Genomic DNA, 23,496 nt, shown 5'->3' with positions numbered 1-23,496 from the left:
CAGACACTACTGAGATCTGCCTTACAATATTCTTTAGAACTCAAGTGTACCTGCTAAATATTACATTCATTTCAAACTGCATATTACTAATTTAATTTGAAGGAGGACTGAAGGACTGATTCCAGTTATGATACCAACAGCTGTGAATGTAAAAGTACAGAGATGACTACCTCCATTATCATTAAAATTCATGGGAGGTGGGTTAAGCAGTTCTCATTTTCATTACATTGTTTTCCTGTGGCAATCAGAATACTGTTAGAGTTGATGAAAATGTCATATAGTAAAGGGCCTTAAACTATCCTAGAATTTCACATTTTAAGGTGGCCACTAAAATATTACAAAATTGATTATTTTATTTTTATTCATTTTACTTTTTGAGACAGTAAATCCAGAGGAGGTCCAAAGTCTCTTTAAATTGTCCAATGTATGGTGAAATGGGTCATCCTAATAGTCATTGGTGGAGATATACATATTGTTTTCATGCACTTTTCCTGCAAAGTTCAGATGACTGTCAGGGTGTTTTATTCTATCTGCATTGGTGATTGGTGGCTGTTTTACCCATTTTAATGTTGAATGGGACTTGTTTCAACAGTGGTCATTTGTATTAAGACTGATTCATTAAGTTGGAAAACATTAAGAGGAAGCTCTCTATTTCTTTTTGAAAGAAAAAAAAGCCATGTTATGGCAAAATTCTTGATTCCTTTCACACAAGGCAAAAGCATCTCAAGTCAGTTTCATCCACACCAGCTGTAGTATTTTGATTTTAGCCATTCCCATAACATTGCTCTCCTCGTTTTTACCATTTGCATTAAACTTTAAATGGCCAGGGCTCAAATCACTGTCTCCATGTCTATAATGCTAAACTGACCATGCTCAGGATTGTTATCCAGTGCTGGTGTCATCTGGCATGGAATGGCAATCATCCATGCTGCCAAGCTCTCTTTTGGGAATGGTCACTATCTGTGACAGCTCTTGGCACAACCAAAAATCGTTTGAGAGAGTGCTAGCTTGTTCAGGATGAAATCATGACAGTGACTGTTGAAACACTTTGAGCCTACACACACACATAAAAGTAACCAAAAATTTTAAGTATTTGTGTCTATCCTGGCAATTTATCAATATGGACATAGTAAAATAGAGTTGATGCTTATGACACTGAATTTTACTGTCCCTCTATCCCAAACTGAGCCTTGCAGCTGTTGAAGAATGGTTAGAGGATCAGGGACATGGATCATTGATAGAGCTGTAGGGTACAGATCAATAAAAGAGCTGTACAAGCAATTGCCTGCATGAGAAAATGCCTGCATGAGAAACAAGCCTGAGAACCAAAAGGGAGTTTTAAGGAGGTACAGTGCTGTGCTGATAAGATGTACTGACCATGAGAGGGGAGGAAGAACTTTGATTTCTCAAGTTAAAACATAAATAGTAGAAGCTTGCCAATGTAGTCTTTTATCTAACCCAATTATGTAGAAACAAGAATGTGCTTTCATAAGCTTAAACCAATCAAGAACTGACAAGCATGTATACTCATACTATATAAGTGCCTTTGTATTACCAATAAAGGAAGCTTGCTTTATCAATCACAGATTGTCTGCATGTCTTCCCTCGCCGAAGTCAGCAAGATGCAGCCAAGAGTTTTCCTCAAAGAGCTTTGTCAATAAGGCAAAAGTGTCAAGTAGCTAAGGAAACTGCATTGAAAAAATAAATGCTGAAGAGAGGAGCATCCAGTCCTGAGGACAGAAAAAATGTTCATTCACTGTTGTAAGTCTCTGTCTCATTGCTTCCCCCTAGAACAAGGCATCATCTTTGTCTTCTAAAGACAGCCTCTTCTTCCTGTTTATAAAACATGGAAGCTGCAAGAGTGAAAATGAGCTGCTCTTAAACCTCTGTATCTCCTGTTTCATAATATAACAAAACTTTACACTACACCAGTGATTTCAGAGCTCCACCCTAACCTAAAGCAGATGGCTGCCTTTTAATTAAGCACATAAATTAATTAATTTAATTACCTGGTTTTAAAACAGAAATGTATGGGCACAATGTTCTTGCTCAAATTCTGCAGAAAATGATCCAAAGTTAACTGAGCAGAAAGAGAAACCTCTCATCATTAAAATATTCACACACAGAGAAGCAGGAGGTCTGATACCTTGTTATTGGGGGTATTTTTTAGTAACTAAAAGATAAAGGAATGGAACATTTTAAGCATTGTAAAATTTTAATATTATGGAAGCAAGACATAGATTTTTCAAAATATCCTTACTTAGCAGAAGATAAAAAATCTCACTTTCACAACACATGCAGACACAGGATGATACAGTGTAACTACAGTAATGTTACATTGCTCTCAAATGTTCATACCCTGTTAATGAGAAATAAAGATATTCAGTGTGGTATGTCATTATGTTAACTACTGTTAAATTTCTACCAACTCTTCTACTCTGGAAACCAAATGAGCTATTCCTCATGTGAGTTTAGTCTTCCTACCCAGAATATCGCTTGCCTGAGACCTCTTCCTCCCTAAGGCAATGGACAGAGACAACTCTCACAGAGCAGGGCCTGTTTTATTTCTCACCCAAGCTGGTCAAAATCCTCACCTGACCACAAATTAGAGAACTCTAAATAAAGCCGTATTTTTGATTTTATCATATTATGCCAGGGATAAACCAAAATGGAGTGAAATATTAAATCAGAATCATTGTTATATTTAATATCCTGCCAAGATCTTTGTTTTAGAGGAGAAAAGGACACTATTTCACAATATCTGAATAAACCCTCTCCAGGGTGTCCTACTCAAGCCTCCAGCAAGGAGTTTGAAGCAATGACAACTGTGAAGTTCATTTTCCTCAATCCTTCCAGCTTTGTCCTTAGTGCTACACTTGTCGCATCTGGTTAGAATTAAAGAACAAGTTGTTAGAGTGAACAAATAGTGTCAGGCTACACAATCACTGTATGATGGTACAGGTTACTGAAAATCTGTAGTAAAATAATAATCAGCTTCTACACTTGAGAGCTACTACAGTATTATACATCAGCTGAGAGAAGAATTAGCTGATACAGACAAACAACCAGAGGTTCTTCAGTCTCATCTGTTTGTTTGCCCCTTAAGGCAGTTTCTTTAGCCCTTTTCCTTACCTTTATTTTCTTCACTTCTTGAGCCAAAAAAATCAAGGTTTTTCATCTTAGTTTCTGTCTCCTGTTTCCCTGAGAAGGGAGTGATAGAGCAGATTGGTGGACACCTGGCCTCCAGCCACAGCATATATAACAGGTACATGAGTACATGTACATGCACATGCATGAGTACAACTCTTACAAGGTGTATATATTAAATCTTAGAAAACACTTTGAAAATGTACTTTGCATTTGTACTTTGAAGACACTGCTTAAATTTCTGACTCTGTCTTGAGATTTAGTGATAAAATATGAAACACTATTCTCAGAAAGTTTTATTTAGAGCTTTTAAAATTAAAAAAAAAAAAAAAAGAAAACACACCCAAAAAGAAAAAAAAATGCCAAAATTAAAACCCCCACAAATTCAGAGCAGAATATAAAGGTCTGGAATCTAACATCAGACCCTGAGATAAGCTCAGCTGGTCAGAGCATGGTGCTGATAACACCAAGGTTGTAGTTTCATTCCTGTATGGGTCATTCACTTAAGGGTTGGACTTGATGATCCTTGTTGGTCCCTTTCAACTCAGAATATTCTGGGATCTGATAATAACTCCAATAGCAGATGAAGAATTTCTAAAATAATATATACTGTGGCTATACTGAAAGCAAAAATTTCAGAATCAGTCTTAGATCAGCCTGAAAATTTATTGATAGACTTATAGAAGGAGACACCAAAAGGATAAAGTTATTTTCATTGAGTTTGATCTTCTGTAGCTACAGAATGACAATTCCTGACTTGTACAAGGAGGGTAATTCTTTCCTCTATCAACTGGAGAACAATATTGAATTCAATAACTCATGGTTATGGAACTTTGTGTCTTAATGCAATATAAATAATTTTGATTCTGGGAACATTTAATGTAATTTGTTTAATGCATAATGTTTGACAAGGGAAGATATCTTTTTGTGTCTTATGACTTTAGCTCTTACAAGTGCAAAAATATATTTGCATTGTTGTAACATATTAACTCATTTAGTTAACACATTTGTAAATCAAATGGCTTTGAAATTTTTTCAGATAATGAAGGATGGATTTTGCATATGCCGGACAACTTTTTCATTTAATGTTAACATCAGAGAACTAAGAACTGTTCTATTGCACAAACTAGTGTAATTGATGCTTTCACCAGAAATTAACTGACCTCTTTGATATATAAAAATATATATCTGTATGATGAGGATTCATTCTTCTATTTCTATCAACATAATATAAACTATTATGCAGTGATTCACTAGAAGATGGATTAAAATTTTGTTTTCACCAAGAGATTCTTCTTCTTCTAATTCTGTAGAGCCTTTTTAATAAATTACTTTCAGTCCAACATAACAGTTATTTTATTTGATGTCTGGTAGTGAGCCCAAATAAATAATCTTCAGAATTATATGAGTATCACAAACACAATCACAAAAAGATAAGGCAAAGAGAATGAATAATGAATTATTAAAAGATTAGTCTTTTACTAATTTTAAGTCTATTTATATTAAATATGGTACTGTAAGAGTTAACCTGGGTCCTTGAGTATAATTGTTTAATGGGCTGAATGGTAATATTGTCCCCTTTTACAGTTAGACTTATAAATAAAATTCAAAGGATAGGCTTCAAAAAATTGGTCCAATATTACAGTTCATGTCAGGAGAAAAAAAATCCAGTCAATGGATGGGGTAAAATGCAAAAAATTTAGTTTTATTCTGAGGCTAATGGAACTTCTTTAGGGAATAAAATAGCAGAGAGGATGCAGATATGCACAGTGACCAGCAGAAACCCCAAGGACAATGCTATTATCTTTATCAAGGACTCATCCTTATGAGTCAGGGTATCCTGACTGGATAGTGCAAACATACTGTGTACTGGCTACTGTGCACCAGTTTCCTGTGCCCTCAACTATTTCTTACTGGCAAAATATGCGCACAAACTTTCCATAGGGAACTGAACTTGCTAAGACCGTATTTACAACTCAGACTGCAATGTAATGCTGGGATACTCAATCTAGTTTGGAAAGAGCTGGCTTAATTACAGAAAACATTGGAGCATGAATAACAAAAGCAGATTGCACTGTTTCATGGACAGAGGAAAACAGTTGTCTGTGAACACCATGCTGGGAGGGGTATTTTTATAGGCAGGAGGCAGGCAAAACTACCAAAAGCTTGTGCAGTGGGTTCTTGGGAGCAACAGTGAACTAATTTACACTCTGTTCACCTGCTCCTATATTCTTGTGTGGGTAAGTCCTAAAATTACTGGATGGGTAAATGTCTGCTGTTAAAAGTGGAAAGTCCGAGGCTCTTAACATCTAAATTCTCAGACAAACAAAAAGTAGAAATTGATCTAGAAACTGTCTTTGCTTTTCTGTAGTTATTTTGTGAGACGTGGTAGTTGAGCTTCTTTAGAGACTAAACCAGGTAGTATGTGGAAGGAAGATATGGCAGAAAATTTATGGAGAACAGGCTAAAACATAATAAATCTGTTTCAAGCAAGCACCCAACAAGTCTGTGCTGATGAGGTAGGACAAAGGTCAAACCAGAAAATCAAGCCTGGATCAAGGAGGCTTTAGATGGGGTGTAGATATAGTGGCAGTGCGGCCTTTTCTTGTTCAGGAAATTAGCTAATATATCTTTTATTCCTTTCAAAAGAAGGAGAGGAGTGAAAGGAGATTTGGGTTCAAAAGCTTGTCTGGTTGTTCTGGTATATATATATTTTTATATATATAATGTTTCAGGTTTTTTTTCTTTTTTCATTTCACCAGTTCTTGTTTCTAACAAATGTTTGCTGGGCCTTCTCACCAACAGCAGAAATTCCAGAAAATTTGCAGCCAATTATTCTGCTATGTTCTAGTCTCAGTGAGAACACTAGAATTTTCAACATCTGCTATCCATATTCCTGTTATATATCTCATATGATATTTACTCTTTTTTTCAGTGCTAGGTGAAGTTGGTGACCCCTGGAATACCTACATTCTTTTTACTTTCCCCCTTTGTATTAGCAGACTTGACTGTTCTGTTTAAATGTATTAACTTTTCCCTCAGTTCCATGTGCAATGCTCCCACCTTGTTATCCTTATGTTGTTTGCTCAGTGCTGAAAGCGGCTTTTTGCTTTAACTCAGGAGGATGTATCTGCCTCCTGTTTATGACTTAATATATGAGCTAATTTTAATTAGGAGGCAGTATCCCCTGCTGATTCATATGTTTCAGCATCCCTGAAAGATCTATGTTTTTTGCTCCTGTTATTGAACTACTCTACTTCTAGCATGTGACAAAAATCTCATTTTCATCCTAAAAAACAAATCAATTCCATTTAATTTTGCATACTCTGTTTCAAGCTTCAGATAATTTTGAATTCTAATAGTCCTTTGATAGTGTTACAGTCCTCTGGGGCTGCTATTTCTAGCAAACATAATAAACATTCCCTGAAAGAAGGAATGCATTATTTCACTGATACTGTGTGAGGCAATATCTCACTTGAAACATAAACAAAAAAACCAAAACACAATACCTTAACTTCTGGGCTGTATTGACAGTAACACAGATGTATGTTGGAGGAAGTTTTAATGCACCTTTTAGCACTTTTTAGAGTGTTTCTGGAATACTGTATCTGGTTTCAGGCACCTCAAAATCAAAAAATTTTAATAAACTGGAGTAACCTGAAATTTAGTGGGGGACCAAAGCATTATTCAGCTTGGAGAAGAGATGGCTAAAGAGGCACATATTGAAAGAAACAATCTAAACTCTCTGTTGTAGCGCCTTTGCAGCAAAAAAAGAGTGATTACATTTGTAAATTTAAAGCAGTAGGTTCAGATGGGGTTTAATAACAGATTGGATATATTTTCCTGAGGCTGGACTGGCTATTTTGGAACTTTTGGAGAATGCTGCACTTGAGACATTCCAGGCTCCCTTGTCTTCTTTGCTCTTCAGAGCTGTTCCTGTTTGATTCCACTTGCCTGCTCCTTGAACAAGCCTCAGGCTGCTTCCTTGATGCCTGAGGTCTAGGATCTGCTACTTTATTTCTTGTTTGCCCTTGGGATCTTCATATCAATTCTTCATGCTCACTATGGGCCAAGGTTGCTACAGATTGCTTCATCCTCACGTCATCATTATTCAACTTTAAACTGGAGCTCGTCATTGTTGATGACCTTTGTGCTTTTAAAATTTGTATTCATAACAGAAGGAATAATCTGAGTAATAATTTTGAGGAATATTTATTCATCTGTAGAAAATAGAAAAAAGTAAGAAGGTGACTGGAATCTAGATGTACACTTCTGGGTTTATTATTTTTTGTTTGGTTCATGGTGGGTTTTTTATTGGTCTTTTTGGGGGGGGAGTTGTTAGGGTTTTTTTAATTGATGAGGATACTACATGAATATTCCTTGTAGCTGATGTAAATTTCCCCATCTTTCTACAGCTATTAAAGCAATTAAGTAGTAAGTCTCAGAACTGTATGCATGTGCTGTTTCAGTGCGGAGGGTCTCTGGCTTCTACAGTCCTGTACCATCCTCAACTCATGTCTCCCTGAGATTGTGTGACCTTACTCTCAAATAAATTGATTTATGTGGCATGTACAGCATGCTTGACATTGTTAATGATACATGGAAAGGCCATTAAAAAAGATAAGCAATAATTGTTAAATAGACTCACAAATGAGTCTGGTTCATCCCTCACTCCAATTTTATTAATGTGTCAAAGCAAAAAACAATCTCCTACATAAAGCTGTGAGTCACAGAATCATAGAATGCTAAGAGGTTGGAACGGACCTTGAAGATCACCTAGTTCCCACTCCATCTGCAGTGGCTGAGATCTTCATTATGAATTTTTTTCTTTCCTGTAATACAAAATTAAAACCATAAAATTATCAAAAGAGAAAGGTTTGGTAAATCATTAATTATAATGAATATGATGGGATCAGAGAATAGTACGTAACTAAACCAGCTTTATGGCCACTTGAGCCAGTTCAACACTTCTCCACAGTGTAGACAAATTGAGGGCAAAGTTAAGTTTCTTTCTGCAGTGTTAGCTTATACTGAGCTGTGACAAATTCTCTCTTATATATTGAAGATTACTGTTGTGAGTTTAAGACCTCATATATCAATAATTTCCTACAAAAAGAGACTCTAGACAATTTTTGCTATTTAGTTGCAGACTTTATTACAAGTTCATATGGAATACCCAGTGGATATAGATCCTTATATAGTACCAAAACATCTGAGCATTCCTGATAATAGTTACTCCTTTAAAACTCTGGAAGTAAATCAAAACTAGTCTCATTTTACAAGGGAGATTCTGACTGACAGAGAAGTAAAGGGGCTTGCCACACTTTGTATTAATAGGCCAGCTAAGCCAAATTTTCTAAGGAACACCAGCGCTCAACAGAGAAAAAGAACAGTTCTTTGAACCATGAAAGAGTCCTTAGCAATATGTCATGCTGCAGTAATTTTGTAGGTATATTGATCTCTATTTTCTGCATTTTGCTAAAAGTGCTCATTGCCACATTCTGCTACTGTATACACCTACCTAGTGGTTCAAGTAAATGTTTACCTATTATAGGAGTGCATTCAGCTAGCACAAGGAATTGCACTGGTTTTAGCCATAATGTCCTCCACATGCAGCTCTTGGAGCATGAAAGAATATTTCTTTCATGGCAAAACACTCTTGCACATTTAGCAGCTTGCTCTGAGCGCACTTCTGCATTTCTGGACCAGCATAACTAAATCCTTCACTGAGAATAACCTACGTGGAAGTATTCTGTGCAAATTGCCCTACTCCATGGTGAATCCTTTGTGAACAGATGCTAAGTTATGCATCCGTGGGCAGCACTTTTCCCTCCAAGGTATTTCCTGATGATTTGTGCATATTTGCCAGGGTAATGCCACCTGCTTTCCTTGTATCCAGAGGGTACATGTGAGTAGGCAGACCCCTAACTCTTTCCTCCACTACAACCAGGATATCTATAAGTATTTAGTATTACTTCTGTGTCTATGTCCCTCCTCGAAGTTGCCACAGATGATCCAGAAAATGTTGACTTGGTGTTTAGGAAAGGATTCTTGGAACTGAATGTGAAAAATTCCATTTATGCACAGGCCTCTGTGTTTTGGCTTGGTATGGCCAAAGGTAATAAATGAGGTAATTTTGGATTGTTTTCACATCATCAAGGCAAGGCGACTAGAATGAGCAACCAGTGTATGACAGAAGATCCCAATTTTTATATGCTGTTTTCCACCACAGAATAAGATGTGAACGTGTGTGCAGGAATGACATATGTCGAAGCTAAACTATGGTGTCAGAGGGTCACCATTAGGTGTGACAGTGTTGTTTTGTTCTTGTTTTGAAAGTTTTTCAGGAGTGGAGAGTGGAAGAATGGTTCCCAGGGAACAGTAGGACTGCCAACTATGGATCGTGTGCTAATTGTTAGGCTGGAATACAAGTACGCATCCATTGATGATACCTTCGTGTTTTCATTCTAATACTAAGAGGTTGAATTTTCCAAGGTTCCCAAATTTTGTTTTCCGTTTTCATCAACCAATTAAATGCTGTTCAAGTAAGGAAATGACTATGATGCACTGGGCTTTTGCAGTTTTCTTCCAAGTTAGGCAAGTTTAATCTTTCAGTTGGAAAGGGAAAAATCAAGGGGTTTTAAGCTCACTAAACATCATTAAAGGACTAAAATAACAGAGGGAAATATCAGACAGCTAATAACGTAATATTTGAATTTTAGATTATTTAGTGATTTTGAGCAAGATCAAATAGATAGATATCAAACTAGATAATAAATACCAGACTTTTTTTTTTTTGATAGACGACAAGGAGTAATTATATTATTTCACTTTTTCCCTTTACCTAGGTAGTGACAGTGGGCAGTCACAGCTTGTTTTGTGTATGAATATAATTGTTCTTCAGGAATGTTGATTCTGCTTCTGTTGGCTTTGCACCCTCTGTTAAGTGTCCTGAGAATCTCTTTTCTTTGGCAGCCTATATACTGACGGAGTTTGCCGTATTGTCATGCTATGCATCCTTTATTTTTGGTCTTAACTTTATGGAAGATGGGAAGTGAAGTTAGAAAAAAAGATATGGGAGGGTGACTGCTAATGAATACATTGTAAAGACAATCTCTGCTATGTCAGAAGTCTCTTACTTTGTCTCTAATGTCTTTCACATGCTTTGCTTCCATGGGTTAATGAAAAAAATTTTGCTGTAGTTGCTGACCCTCAACGGTGAGGTGTTTCTTATCACTGTTTCCATATAGTGTAATGCTTTATAACATTAGAATATGAAAATATCCCTCTAATGCCATCCATATCCTCTCTACAAGCTGTAACTGTACTAAATTCTTTTGTCTTTAGCTTGGGAAATCAGTGTTTTTGTAAATATTTCATAGCAGGGAGTGGAGAATTATCCAAATGCAAATTGGAATCATCCATCACTGGATTCAGCATTCGTTATCTGTAGAAGCTGGCTCTCTTATCTGTAAACTTTAGGGAATAAAAGAGTTTAAGCCAACTGCTTCTTGAGATCTAATCAATTTCCAACAGAACTTTCCAAATTTCAGCTGTGTCCTCCATTCTCTTCATGCTAATTTAACTGTGGAAACTGCCTATACCAGAGAGAACATAAGCACATAGACCCTTCTTCTGTTACTTCTCTTGCTCATATACCATTTCATTCACAAGGCATCTTCTGCTGTGTTTTGTTCAACTGCTGTTCCTGGTTTTAAGTCCCTGAGAAGTGCATGTACCAGAACTTTTGAAAGTCAAGTGTGTAGTGGTTTACCCATCTTTCAGAGGAGCACAATATCTACCAAGAGAATCTCAGAGACCAGCTGCATATTTGCGAAATCAAACATCATTCCCCATTTGAAGACACCTGAATCTTATATCAGTGAATATGATCTCATTACATGCTGCTTTGCCGTTGGTAATTGCCTCCACAAGCAACAGAAATGTCAGACGAAGTGGAAAAGGTGTCAGTAGAATTTTTCTTTAAAGGAAACTGAAAATTGAGATAAACCGTGACTGGACAAACTAGTTAAAGTCCCTTAACCTTTTCCACTTAACTCAAGATTAAGGCACTGAACAAATACTTTTCCTACCTTTCACAGTTACTTGCAAAGCAGAATATTTTCCCTTATCCTGGGAATCTTGGTGTTATTAAAAGTGAAAAAGCAAAGCACAGGAAGTGAACAGTGTTTTCACATCTTTACTGTTATAATATCTTGTATTGGTTCTTTTTTATCATATACTGTTAAAGAATTTTAAACAAGGGAAAATGTGTCAGTGGCTACAGTATAGTTATCTCTGTCAGGGGAAGAAATTGCACTTCATCAAATTCTTTCTCATGGATTTAGGGTATCTCTCACATTCTTGACCTTTCAGCCCCTTTAGCTGGTAGTGAAATTATATGTCTGTAGAGATGGAGTGTTTAAAGGTATTTGTTTCTAAGCTTTTCTTTAAATATGAAAACAGAGGGAGAAAAAATTGAAAGCTACTTTGTGTTTCTGTTGTCTTCAACATGAAGGGCTACATCTTTTTTCTCCCCCATCTTATTTGTTTCCCACACAGAGGAAAAGCTATTAAAAAGCTGGAGATGTACCAATTTTTTTACTGAAATAAGTTTGCATGGTACATTTGGCAAATGTATTCAAATTTTCCGTTCCCTATATAACATTCTGTTGTTTATCCTGTTTCTAACTAACACTTAATAATGTTCAATTTTTTTCTGAAAGTAGAATGAAAATTGTAGGAGACGCAAATTAAGAAACGTGATTGCTATTTATAATTTCATGTTGCTTAAGCATAAACTAATTAGACCTTACTGTGTTTAATCCATCCATAAATGTGAGAACATTCACTGTTGATTAATTGCATCTCATAAGCATTCAGTTGCTGCACATTTGATTTAAAATGTCAAGGAATACAGTAAACATTTGTAAGTTTTCTTTTTTTGAACATGTATGCAATCCTTCTATAGAAGCAGCCAGAAGTTCCCCCCATAGATAAAAAGACTATATTAAATATGCTTAGAAATAATTTTGAATATTATTCTACTCCCATCCTCTTTGATTAGCATATTGAAAGACTACTACCTTTGAAATATTTTCCAATTTTGTGATCAAAAAAATCCTGACTATCCTAATCTCCTTTTATATTGTAATGATGCTTTAGAGTGAGAGTGGTAGTAGACTAACATGGACATTCCCTCTTTCAATTTTGGATAGCGCATGAAATTGTTCACATAGATTTCCTCATTGTGCTCTTAGGAATATAATCCTTTGTTAACACCTCCAGGAATGGTAGAATAGTGATTTAAACATACATTCAGCTCTTAGACAAACTGTGTCTCCCAAGTTAGTGGACCTCAGTGTAGAAATCTGTAAAATATGAATTTAGCTGAAATGACTGAAAGTTCATTGATTAGGGGGCATAAAGCTCAGGAATGGCTCTTACTGATTTTTAACAAGCACTACTCAAGAGCAAAGCTGTTTACTTATTAGAGAAAAGAGGGGTTTTTTGTTCTTTGGGGTTTTTTTTGGTTGTTTTAGAATTAGTATGCAGTGTTGTGAACAATAAGGTTTATACTCCAGTTATAAGTCATGGCTAGTTCCCCACCTCTCCATTTCCCTGGTTCTGATGAAAAAACCCCACTATCCTTCTGAGAGTGCTATGCATGAATGAATTACAATTCAGAGATATAACTAACAGTAGTGATGAAAATCCCTCTGTGACCATACTTTCCTTACATATACTCAAGCAAAAAATGTGTGCTTCTAGAATTTGTAGATATTGACATAGACTCTAGGGTTATGATGAAAAAGAGTGCAGAAGCTGAGGCATTCCTCCTCATCACAATATTAAGATGTGTGAAACATAATGTTTAGATGTCTGATTACTTACTTGCTAAAGACAATATTTTATTCTACCAGACATGAAACTATTTTTTACTCATAAATAACCTCTGTATACTGCTTTCCGAGATTAAAACTTCAGGGAAAAAAATCATTAGACAGCTAAAATTGAATTTACAAAAATAGTAAATTTATCTCAAAGTAGGAATGCTCTTGGAAGAAAGTCTGAACAGCTATTGAGATTTTCACTGATTTATATGCATGCTTGCAATGAAGATTTCAAGAAAATTAAGCCAAATTAATCATAGAATCATAAAATTATCTGGGTTGAAAGGGACATTAAAGATCATCTAGCTCCAACCCACTGCCTTGGGCAGGAACATCTTTCACTAGACCAGATCACTCAAAACTTTCAACCTGGCCTGGACCACTTCCAGGGATGGGGCACCTACAGCCTGTCTAGGCAATCTGTTCCAGTGCCTCATGAACTGTACAGTGAAGAATTTCTTCCTAATATCCAATCTAAACCTGCCCTATTTCTGTTTTAAGCCAATAACCCTTGTCCTATTACTACATATCCTTGTGAAAAGTCTATTTCCAGCCTTCCTGCAGTCCTCCTTTAGGTACTGGAAGACCACAATAATGTCTCCCCACAGCCTTCTCTTCTCCAGGCTGAATAACCCCAGCTCTGTCAACCTGTATTCATAGGAGAAGTACTTCAGCACTTTGATCATCTTTGTCACCACGCACTCCAACTGGCCCACGTCCTAACCTATGTTTGGGTCCTCAGAGCTGGACATATTACTCCAGGGGTCTCATGAGATTGGAGCAGAGCTGGAAAAATCACCCCCTTCAACCTGCTGGTCATGCCCAGCCTGTATTTGTGCTTGGGATTCCCCCAATCCAGGTGCAGGATCTCACACTCAGTCTTTATGGACTTCATGAGGTTCATATGGGTCTACCTCTCAAGCTTGTCATGGTCCCTCTGTATGGAAAGGGAACATGTGGGATCTCACATGCTCTCAGAAGACAGAAGAGATGTCAAAACATCTGACATGTTATTATTATATCATGTTGTATAAAAGATAAAATGGGCATAAAGCAGATGCCTCTATATCCGGTCTGAAGTCCAGGGCATGGTCTCCAGACAGATGTCTCATGTTTGTGCTACCTGTTTTACTGCCCAGTTTTCATGAAAGCTGTGTAAAGAGGGAGGTAGAAGTTGACCAGCTGTTCCTCCTGCTTATGATCGTTGACAAGAGAAGCTCAACAAAACCACTTCTGGTAGTGTTACTTTATTTAATAGACAAGATTTGATCATACAATAATGTGTTTGCACAAAAAATAAATATTTGCGGAAGATATTGTTGTTTTCAGTGTTTTAAATTGGAATAAAAACTGCATAATGAGTAGAGAGAAAAAGGAAGCTGTGGATAAAAGAGAAAAACATGCTTTTACATATGTTGTGAATATGTTGCCAGTGCAAAGTGTTTGATAGACAATGCAGAAAAATAACTTTTTGATGTGCAGGTTGCTGTCAAATTGTGAACCATCCCTATAAAATAATTTATTTTGAGCTAACATTTTTATTTTTTGAGTAAATGGCTGAAATACTTTAACAGAACAAAAGACAAATAGTGTAAAAATACATCCTGGATGGGTTTCAGCTTTCAACGTGGATACTCAAAGTGTCTATGAGAATGAAATCCTATTCATGAAAACCAATAGAATAGACAATCAGAGTGAGCAGGAATACATCTCTTTGAGAAAATCTTTGTGAACATTGATGGGTTTATGTGGAAGTTTTAGACTAACCAGCCTCTCAGTTACAGAACTTTGCAAGAAATATCACAAAACTAATAGTATCTGGCAAAGTATGACCTAAACTGACAGTGCTGTTCTTCCTTAAATATATTGTTACATCAAGAATTTTATGCAGTAAAGCACTCTTTTCTGAAGCTCTGAGTAACAGATTTAAAATCTGGAACTGAACACGGATATTTCCTTGAAGACTGCAAAAATCTTATTGATGTTTAGATCTAGTCATGTTGAAAAGGAATGAGGAGGGAGAGTATGAGAAATATCATTTAACTCTGGTTTGCTTCTTGAAGTGTTATCTCTCTTAAATGATCCAAAGTGGTGGAGAAGACAAAAAAGTCAGTGTCAGACATGTTTCATCATAGAAAAAACTTCTGGGAAAGGTGTTTGTACCTTTCCCTGAGAGTAACTGAGCAGGCTCATCTCAGATGGACAAACAGACTAATTTGGAGCTGGCAGAAGGAGTTAGGGAAATGGTGTTGTAGTAAGCAACACATTATCTGTGGTAACCAGAGGGAGTGTGCTGCAAGCAGAGGGGACTGGATAAAAACCCACAGTTTTTCTACACAGTCATCAAAGGGTAGACTTGATTTTCAGGTTTTCTATTCAGTCTTTTTCACTCTCATTAGATTTTGATAGTCTCAGTCTTAGCTGTTTAATTATTTGCTCTGGAAATCCATTATCTTTGAAAATTATCTTACTCTCTAAACCCCACTTCCCCACATGGAAGCTTTTAAAAGAAAGGCTGGGGCAATTGCTCCTCAGGCCCTGAAGCTGTGAGTCTGTATTGCTAGGTTTGTTAGTCAAATCATCCAGAATGGCTTGGAGCAAGTTAATAAAAATCTCAAAAACGTCAGAGGAGTATTTTTATTTATGTTGTTATTTGCAAACATATTAAAGAATTGTTCAGTGTTTATCACTGACAACAGTAAACACTTTAGAAGAGTAGAAGAAGGGGTAACATCATCTTTGGCTTGGGGAGAAGCTCCAAGGAGAAGTGCAGAAAATCCTTCATTTTTGACTCTTCATAGAAGAAACAGAATTCCATAACTCTACTTTTTCTTGTCTAATCAGTGTTTCCATGCAAACAGTGTTCATGGGTTTTTTATTAACTGACTTACTGTTTCACCAGACTTCTGATATTTTTTTTTTTTTAATCACAATTTGTCTTATTTCTGTTTTCAGGTTGTGGAATTCTGGGCCTTCCTACTATTTGTGGCTAGCTTTTAAATTTACAAGAAGTTAGATCATAATAGCAAGGCTGTTGAAAAATATTGTCTGCTACTTCTTAGTTTAAAAAGTTGTTATAGTATGTGTACAGTTGTTTAAAACAATTAAGAAGTAGCTAAGCAAACAATAAGTTATTTAACTCCACAGTGTTTACTTTGAAACAAGTGTAGATTTTTTTAACCATCTTGGCTGATGGCAAGCTAGATTTGATAAAACTAGAGTTCCACTTTCCTGAACTAGATTTAGGAAAAACATCAGCAGTTTCCCTCACATGTTTTTCATTTGCTAGGACTAACCACTATTTCCAGCGGTCAGGGTACCTTTACCTTACCATATCGAATATCAGCAGTTTTTTATAGCTTCATATGTCCCTTGACTTCCAGGATTGCTTCTTTTCTTCTAAAAATTTCAAGGTGATTCTATGTAGGAAACCAATGTGCACTTTAACATGTTTATCATCCCTATATTGGCCATCTGTATAAAGAGCTAAGGACATTTATTGGGCAGTCTTTCCTTCTTCTGACTGTGACAGTGGTCATTGTAGTCTACAGTTGCTCTTGAGGGGTGGCTGAGCCAAAAGGTACTGCTGTTTACCAAACTTAAACATCTTGCTGCTGGGCTTTTAAGGATTGATCATAGTCCTCAGATGTTTTAATACCTCTGGTAATTTCTACAACTGGAGAAGCTGAATAACAGATAAAACTGACCTATGGATACCCAGGAATGGTTCTTTGTCAAATAAGCATCCTGTGTCACATAATCACTCAAAACAGTTTCTGGTAGATGCCTGTCTTAAAAAACAAAACAAAACCGAACAAAACAAAACCAAAAATCAAAACCAAAAAACCCCAAAACAAACAAACAAAAAAACCCCAAACCAAAACAAAAAAACCCCCAACATGCAACATGGAACTTACATAAATAACTTAAATTTTTTGTTAAATTGGTCATATTTTGAACTTTGCCAAGTTTTTTCTTTAAGTTCTGTAGAAGAGGAAGTGAAATACAGCAATATTAAAATACAGTAGATTAAAGCTCTTTGAGATCTAGTTAAGCATTATCTCTTTGTTTTTGTGATTTTTTCTGATAGTGACAGCTGAGGTTCAGCCTTGAGAGAAAGAATAAAAGATGAGCTACAAAGGTGAGTTTTGTTCACTGCCAAAGAATGAGTTAATGTTGGTATTTTAAAGTAATTGGTAATAATAAGAAGAAATAGGTAGAATGCACTTCATGTTTACAAGGTACCTGCTCTCTCATTTTTAACTCTGATTTTATTAAGATATGCTTTCTATCTGTAAGTTGTCCCTATGTATTTGTAAGGTATAGCTTTTGCTGTGCTTTTATATCAGACCGTGTCAACATAAAGTTTCAGAAATGCTGTAACACTATATTATGAGCTTAAACTCTTTTGGATGGCTGCAGTTTTACTGATAATGACACTTAATAGATGCTCGAGATACTTGTAGGAAGATAGAACAGGTGTGCAGAGGACGTCTGTACTTCTTTGACTACATCTGAGATATTTGTGAAAAGCAGGCATAACTCAACTGCTTTGTATTCAACAGATGATTTTTATGTATTAGCAAAACAAAGTTTTTTCATTTTGGTTTTCCTCACACAATTTTCTAGTGCCACAGAAATCTGCTGTCTTATCGATAGATCTTTTCAACATATCTGAAGTACAGTAAAGCCTTAGAGGATGGGCTAAAAAAAGTAGTCTGTAGTTTACAAACCTATACATAATGTGTGCAAAGAAGTGAGGATCTCTTGGACTAAGTAAAGATTTAGTAGTATGGACTTAAAGGTTATAAGGCTACACTGGCTCTGGCACCTCAGCCAGCTTACCTCAAGTTACAAGGATGTGTTGTTGGCTGGAGTGTCTTATGCTGAAATATTATTGGAAAATCAGCATAACACACACAGAGGACAAGAAAGTTTGTTAAAAGCAAGTATTTAAAACAAATTTATTGAGAAGTATCACTGTTTTACCATTACTGTGTAAGGCCCAGTCCTGCTCCATCTCATGTCTATGTCTCACTTTGGAGTTCGGCTGCTTCTTTCAGAATAAATTCAAATAGGCACTCTGCATTAAGTGTTATTTTGTATCATTTTGCTTCCCAGTTAGTGACCTAGACCACATGACTGCTCTAGAAATGAAATACCTTTCTCAATTGTGCCTTTCGCATGCTGGCTGAGCTGGAACATTTTACTTTTTCCCTCCCATCTCATTTTTGGAAAGTATTACTTTCCTGTATTATTATTTTCCTTTATAAAACGTTATACCACGTTAATGAAATTTGCTAGAATCATTGAAAAGTGTGTGAGGATCCATGTATTAATGCAGGTTTATAAATATCAAAAGAGAATTTTGGTTCAGTTTTTATTGTGTGTTTCAAGGCAAATATTGAAAATATTGCAAAGTAAGGCCTGGGTTTTAACCCAGTACTGTACTCATGAAAAATCGCAAAGAACTTGAAGTTAGGGTTGGGGGGGGGGGGGGTTTGTTTGTTTGTTTGTATTTTAGGCCACTAAGAATGTACTAAAGGATTTTATTGCATTAACTTCTATTACCTTTCTAAAAAAATCAGTTAATTTACATACTGATTAAACATCTTCCATGCCTTTCTAAATTATTCTTAATTACAAAGGCTGTTTCCATAGTTACAATTTATGTCTTAATTTCATAGTAGATTTCTTTCCACTTATTCAGCTCATTCCATTTATCTACCCTATTTGTTATTTGAACTACACATAAACTTCAGGGGAGCTTATCTCTTACAGGTTTTGAGAAGGAAAAAATGTATTAAGGCAGAGATAAAACTGTTTAGTATGCAGCTAGTTCAATTACCACAGATAGACTTCTCTCTTTAATAGAAATACAGGTCTTTGAAAAGAGTCTATAAGAAAATAAGCCAGAGAATCAATTAGATTCTCCTAGAATTGAATAAAGTACAATAAGAACCATTTAAAAGCTGTAATAGTTTTTAACAAACAGCCATAATTTTTACTGTTTGTGAGAAACAGATAAGTCATGAAGGCATTTAAAACACTTCTAGACAACTGTAATGCTTAAAGGAGTCCGTTAATATTTTAATTAAAGTTGAAAAATAGCGTTCTTTTCCCTTTATTAAGCTTATTTCTTTACAGAGGGCAAACTTATTGAGAGCAAACCTGAGGAGAAAGAGTTGAAGGTGTTTGTTGACAAAAGCTCAACATGACCCAGCAAGATACTCCCACAGCCCAGAAAGCCAACAATATCCTGGGCGTGACCAGCAGGGCTAGGGAGGGGCTTCTGCCCCTCTGCTCCATGCTGGTGACACCCCACCAGGAGTGCTGCATCCAGCTCTAGGGTGTTCAGTAAAGGAAAGACATGGACCTGTTGAAGCAGATCCAGTGAGGTACATGAAGCTGGGGGCTATACTCCCTCAAAAGTTGAACAAAAAGCTGGAGCAGAGGAGTAAATCTCTGCTAGACTAAGACTTTCTAATGTAAAGTCCATAGACATTTAACACAAATGACCTAGCAGCTCACTTGTGAATAACATCTTTATTCTATGGCTGCATATGAAACCTTTAAATTCTGCTTCATCCTTATTGTCGCACAGTCATAGCCAAATGGCTTTAAGGTTATTTATTTGCTAAGTTTTTATACACTGAGTTCAGCTTCTGGCAGTCCCTACTGTTTGATAGTGCAATGTGGAATTAGTCAAGAATTCTGGGAAAAAAGAGAAATGCCAAACTTGCAACAGACCTCAGATGATTTTAAGTGATAGTTTTTGACCAATCTCCTACTTGGCCAAAAAATAGACTGTGTAAACAATTTCCCACTATCCATCTTAGTTTGAAAGTGGAATTGTTTCCTGAATATCAAAACCAGCTCGGGCTAACCCTTTAACAATTTGTGGCTTACATAGCAGTGCTGAAATGACTTATGTCCTCCAGTATATCTGAAGGACGGTACAAAGGAACTCTTTGGTTACAAAGTTTAAGGTGTGAATTGTACATTTTCCTCTTACTGCTCAGCCAGTCCGTGGGGAGCTCCTGTGCCCTGGAGCTTAGACTTTAGGAAAGGTATAGGCTGAGCATTCACTGCAACCAGCAAGCTGGCAAAACTGTTTAGTTCCAGAGGTCATATGGTCATATCAATCTAGCCACAGTTAGAATGTGTTCAAGCTGGATCTATAAATGGCATGCTAGATTTTTTGGTTTTCATGGCATGAAGTAACTGCATGATGTCAAAAAGGGTTTTCTGCACATTGATTGTAGGCAATGCCATTATGATGTTGTCTAAACTGCTTTAGTTTCTGGCATTGCAACAGTATTTATTGGCTCTGTCTTCACTTTCCTCTTTATTCAGGTAGTTCGTTCTATGACATTTCTGAGTGCTTTCCTTCTTTGAAGTGCCTGGATTTTGCTTTAGGATATATCCCAGTAAAAAAGTAAAGCAATCTGATTCCTAAACTGCTTTCTAGCCATCAGGGAGTAAAGGTGAGGCAAAAGATTTTATTTAAGATTGGCCAAAGGCAATGAAGAAAAAACAGTGCATGCATATTTTGCTGCCACAGCATCCATGGCATTCTCAGAATTTCATGTTTGCTGCCATTTTGTGATTTTGTGTCAAGAGTGATGTGTGTTCTGACACTTTCTGAAGACAAATGAGGAGTTCTCATTGATTATGATGGCTCTTAAATTGCTTGCATTTTCAGTTATGCTTGTGATTACATCATGAAGATCATCTCCTTCTCCTGATCTTTCCTTTCCTGAAAAGGAAAAAGAAGTAGGTTTCTCCAAGGTAAAAGACTATAATTGATAACTTTCTAGAGTAAAGCTTTGAAACTGATATTTTTCTCCTTCTCAGATCTTCATATGACCATTGCGAGAGTATATCTTATAGAAATATGATGTTAAATTCTATTTAATTTCTTCCTCCATCAGATTTTACTCCCAGATAATTTATTTATCTTTATGTTGATAGGGTTTGAAAGACATTATATTGAATTGTCTGTGGAATGAAATTTAGGCAACACCCCATACTCTTTATCTTTGTTAAATCTAGGTGACTATCCATAATGCAGAGGCCCTCTAAATCACCCTTCTTCATATATCTCTTCTCTGTGTTTAAGTAATGCAGTTCTATTCTCTATGGACTCATATGAGTGAGTGATGTACTGGCAATGGAGTATGCCAGTGGGTCACAACCTACTTATTTTGCCTGAGTCACCATTGAACATTGTTTTTATTGACTTGCAGTGAGGCTCTCTTATTGACAAAATGCAAGCTATGTGACTCAAATGTTCCTTAAAATAAAATAATCTGATGGAGCTTAATCCATCAAATAGAATATTTGCTTTAAATCCTCCAGAACTTGATTGCTTGTGTTTTGGTTTTAATGTCACTTAATGAAAATAAAGGAAAGAGCAATATTCTCCATTTGTTCCTAGTGCTGCAAAAATCCTTAGATTTGATATTCATTTCCATGCACAATAATTAATTATCATTCTTTTAAATTATTTTTCCAATGTAGAGTCGAGTTTGAATGTTACATGTGCAATATGTATTTATTAAGGTAAGAGCTAACATCTCGAAATACTTAGATTGGATCCATAAATTTTTAGCTTTCCAACTTCCTTTTCATTACTGATTTTATCTAAGTGTAGAATGTATGGAAATGTATCTGGTATTATAATGAAACTGAAGAGGAGACTGGACTGGAGAAAGTAGCAATAGCATTTTTGAAATGTTAATACCTGTTGTGGGTCAATCCCTCTGGCAGTTAAAACCCACACAGCTGCTTGCTCACTCCCCGTACAGTAAGATGTGGGAGAGAACGGGAAGGGTAAAAGAGAAATCTTGTGGGTTAAGGTAAAGATAGTGTTTAATAGGGAAAGCAAAAACTGTGTGTGCATCAAAGCAAAATAAGAAATTTATTCACCACTTTGCATCATCATATAATTCTAAGATAGCAGGGCTTCATCACCCGTAACAGTTAATTAAGGAGGGAAACACCATAACTACTAATATACCCCCTTCCTCCTTTTTCTAACTTTTATTACTGAGCATGATGCCATATGGTATGTGATATCCCTGGAATAAGCCTCGCTGCATAGATGGAAGTAGTGAAGCATGATCCCGAAACACTGCAATTGCCCTAAGGGAAAGAAAGGTCATATCTGGAACCTCTTCAGAAAACTAGGTGGACCCAGGTGAGCTTCTGAGGTATGATGTGTCCCTGTGGTGTCCCTCCAGGTGGGGGCAGAGGGAGAAATTATCTTGCTTGCAGGAGGAGTGGGCTGTTTGAGAAGATGGCTCACTAGGATATGGGGATGCAGGAGCAGGTGAGCAACTTGTGGAACATCAGGAAGGATGAAGGGCTCAGGATCAACGCAGAAGAGTGAGATGAACAGCTTAATCCCCAGAACCACCTGCTGGGGTTCCCTGTACCAACAAGGATATGATGAAGCTGCAATGTGTGCCCAGCTGCACAGGCAGGTGAAACAAAGGACCAGCTGTCCCAGCTGTGTCTTCTTCCAACTTCTTGTGCACCCCCAGCCTTGAGCACTCTATGATGGGCCAACCTGAGAAACAGAAAAGGTGTTGATGGTCTGTAAACATAGTGAAATAGTGAAAATATCAATGTGATAACAAAATTGCTAACAAAGCCAAACCACTGTACAATCCAGTACAAACCAGTATAGTCTTGCCCATGCTAATGCATTTATTGTCTTTCTAGTAAAGTGCTTGCTTAACCCAGCAAAAAATTCCCAAAATCTCTACCAAAGATGCCTAAAACATTGCATCCAGGGGAGGGCAAAAAAGCTGGTGAATGGGCTGGGAAGAATGGATATGCAGAGCAGCTGCAGACTCTGAGCTTGTTTAGTTTGAGGAGAAGGAGGCTGAGGGGAGAACTTCTTTGCTCTCTGCAACTTCCTGAGAAAGGGGAGATGGAGGTGCTGAGCTATCCTCCCTGGTACCCAGTGACAGGACTCACAGGAATGGTTCAAAAAGGGGGAGGTTCAGATTAGAGGTTCAGATTAGATAGTAGGAAACATTTCTTTACCTAGGGGGTGGTCAACCACTGGAACAGGCTTCCTGGAGAGGTGACTGATGCCCCAAGACTGTCAGTGTTGAAGAGGCATTTGGAAAACACCCTTAAGCAGGTATGGTGTTCAGTCCTGAAGTGTCAGGCATTTAGATTATATGATATTTGTAGGTCTTTTCTGGAACTATTAAATTCTGTTCTGTTCTGTGGGTTTTTTTTTTGGGAATGGCATCATTTTGTTTCTCATACAATGTTTTATTATTATTTACCTACATTATGGGAATGCCCAAAACACTTATAATGTGAAACTGTTCCCTCCAAATCAGGCCGAGTAATGATTACTGGACATAAGGCAAAGACGAGTTTGCACCTTGGGTCTCAGTTTTAACTCTTTAGATCCACAACACTCACTTCTTCC

General features: G+C 36.8%; 1 long non-coding RNA gene across 1 annotated transcript in view; it reads left to right on the top strand.

The window, feature by feature from the left end:
- The window catches only part of LOC121674507, a 155,224-nt gene extending 132,033 nt beyond the window's left edge, over positions 1 to 23,191 (top strand). Inside the window, exons 4-7 of the long non-coding RNA XR_006019652.1 lie at positions 17,131 to 17,181; positions 20,746 to 20,831; positions 21,564 to 22,242; positions 23,101 to 23,191. This is a non-coding gene — a long non-coding RNA (uncharacterized LOC121674507). The remainder of the gene's footprint in view (positions 1 to 17,130; positions 17,182 to 20,745; positions 20,832 to 21,563; positions 22,243 to 23,100) is intronic.
- Positions 23,192 to 23,496: the final 305 nt, after the last annotated feature.

The sequence above is a fragment of the Corvus kubaryi genome, unplaced genomic scaffold (genome assembly GCF_017639235.1).
Source record: "Corvus kubaryi isolate FWS band 111438036 unplaced genomic scaffold, C.kubaryi_AGA036_p1.0 68, whole genome shotgun sequence".
NCBI classification, from domain to species: Eukaryota; Metazoa; Chordata; class Aves; order Passeriformes; family Corvidae; genus Corvus; species Corvus kubaryi.
This window is presented reverse-complemented; position numbering and strand designations above follow the sequence as displayed.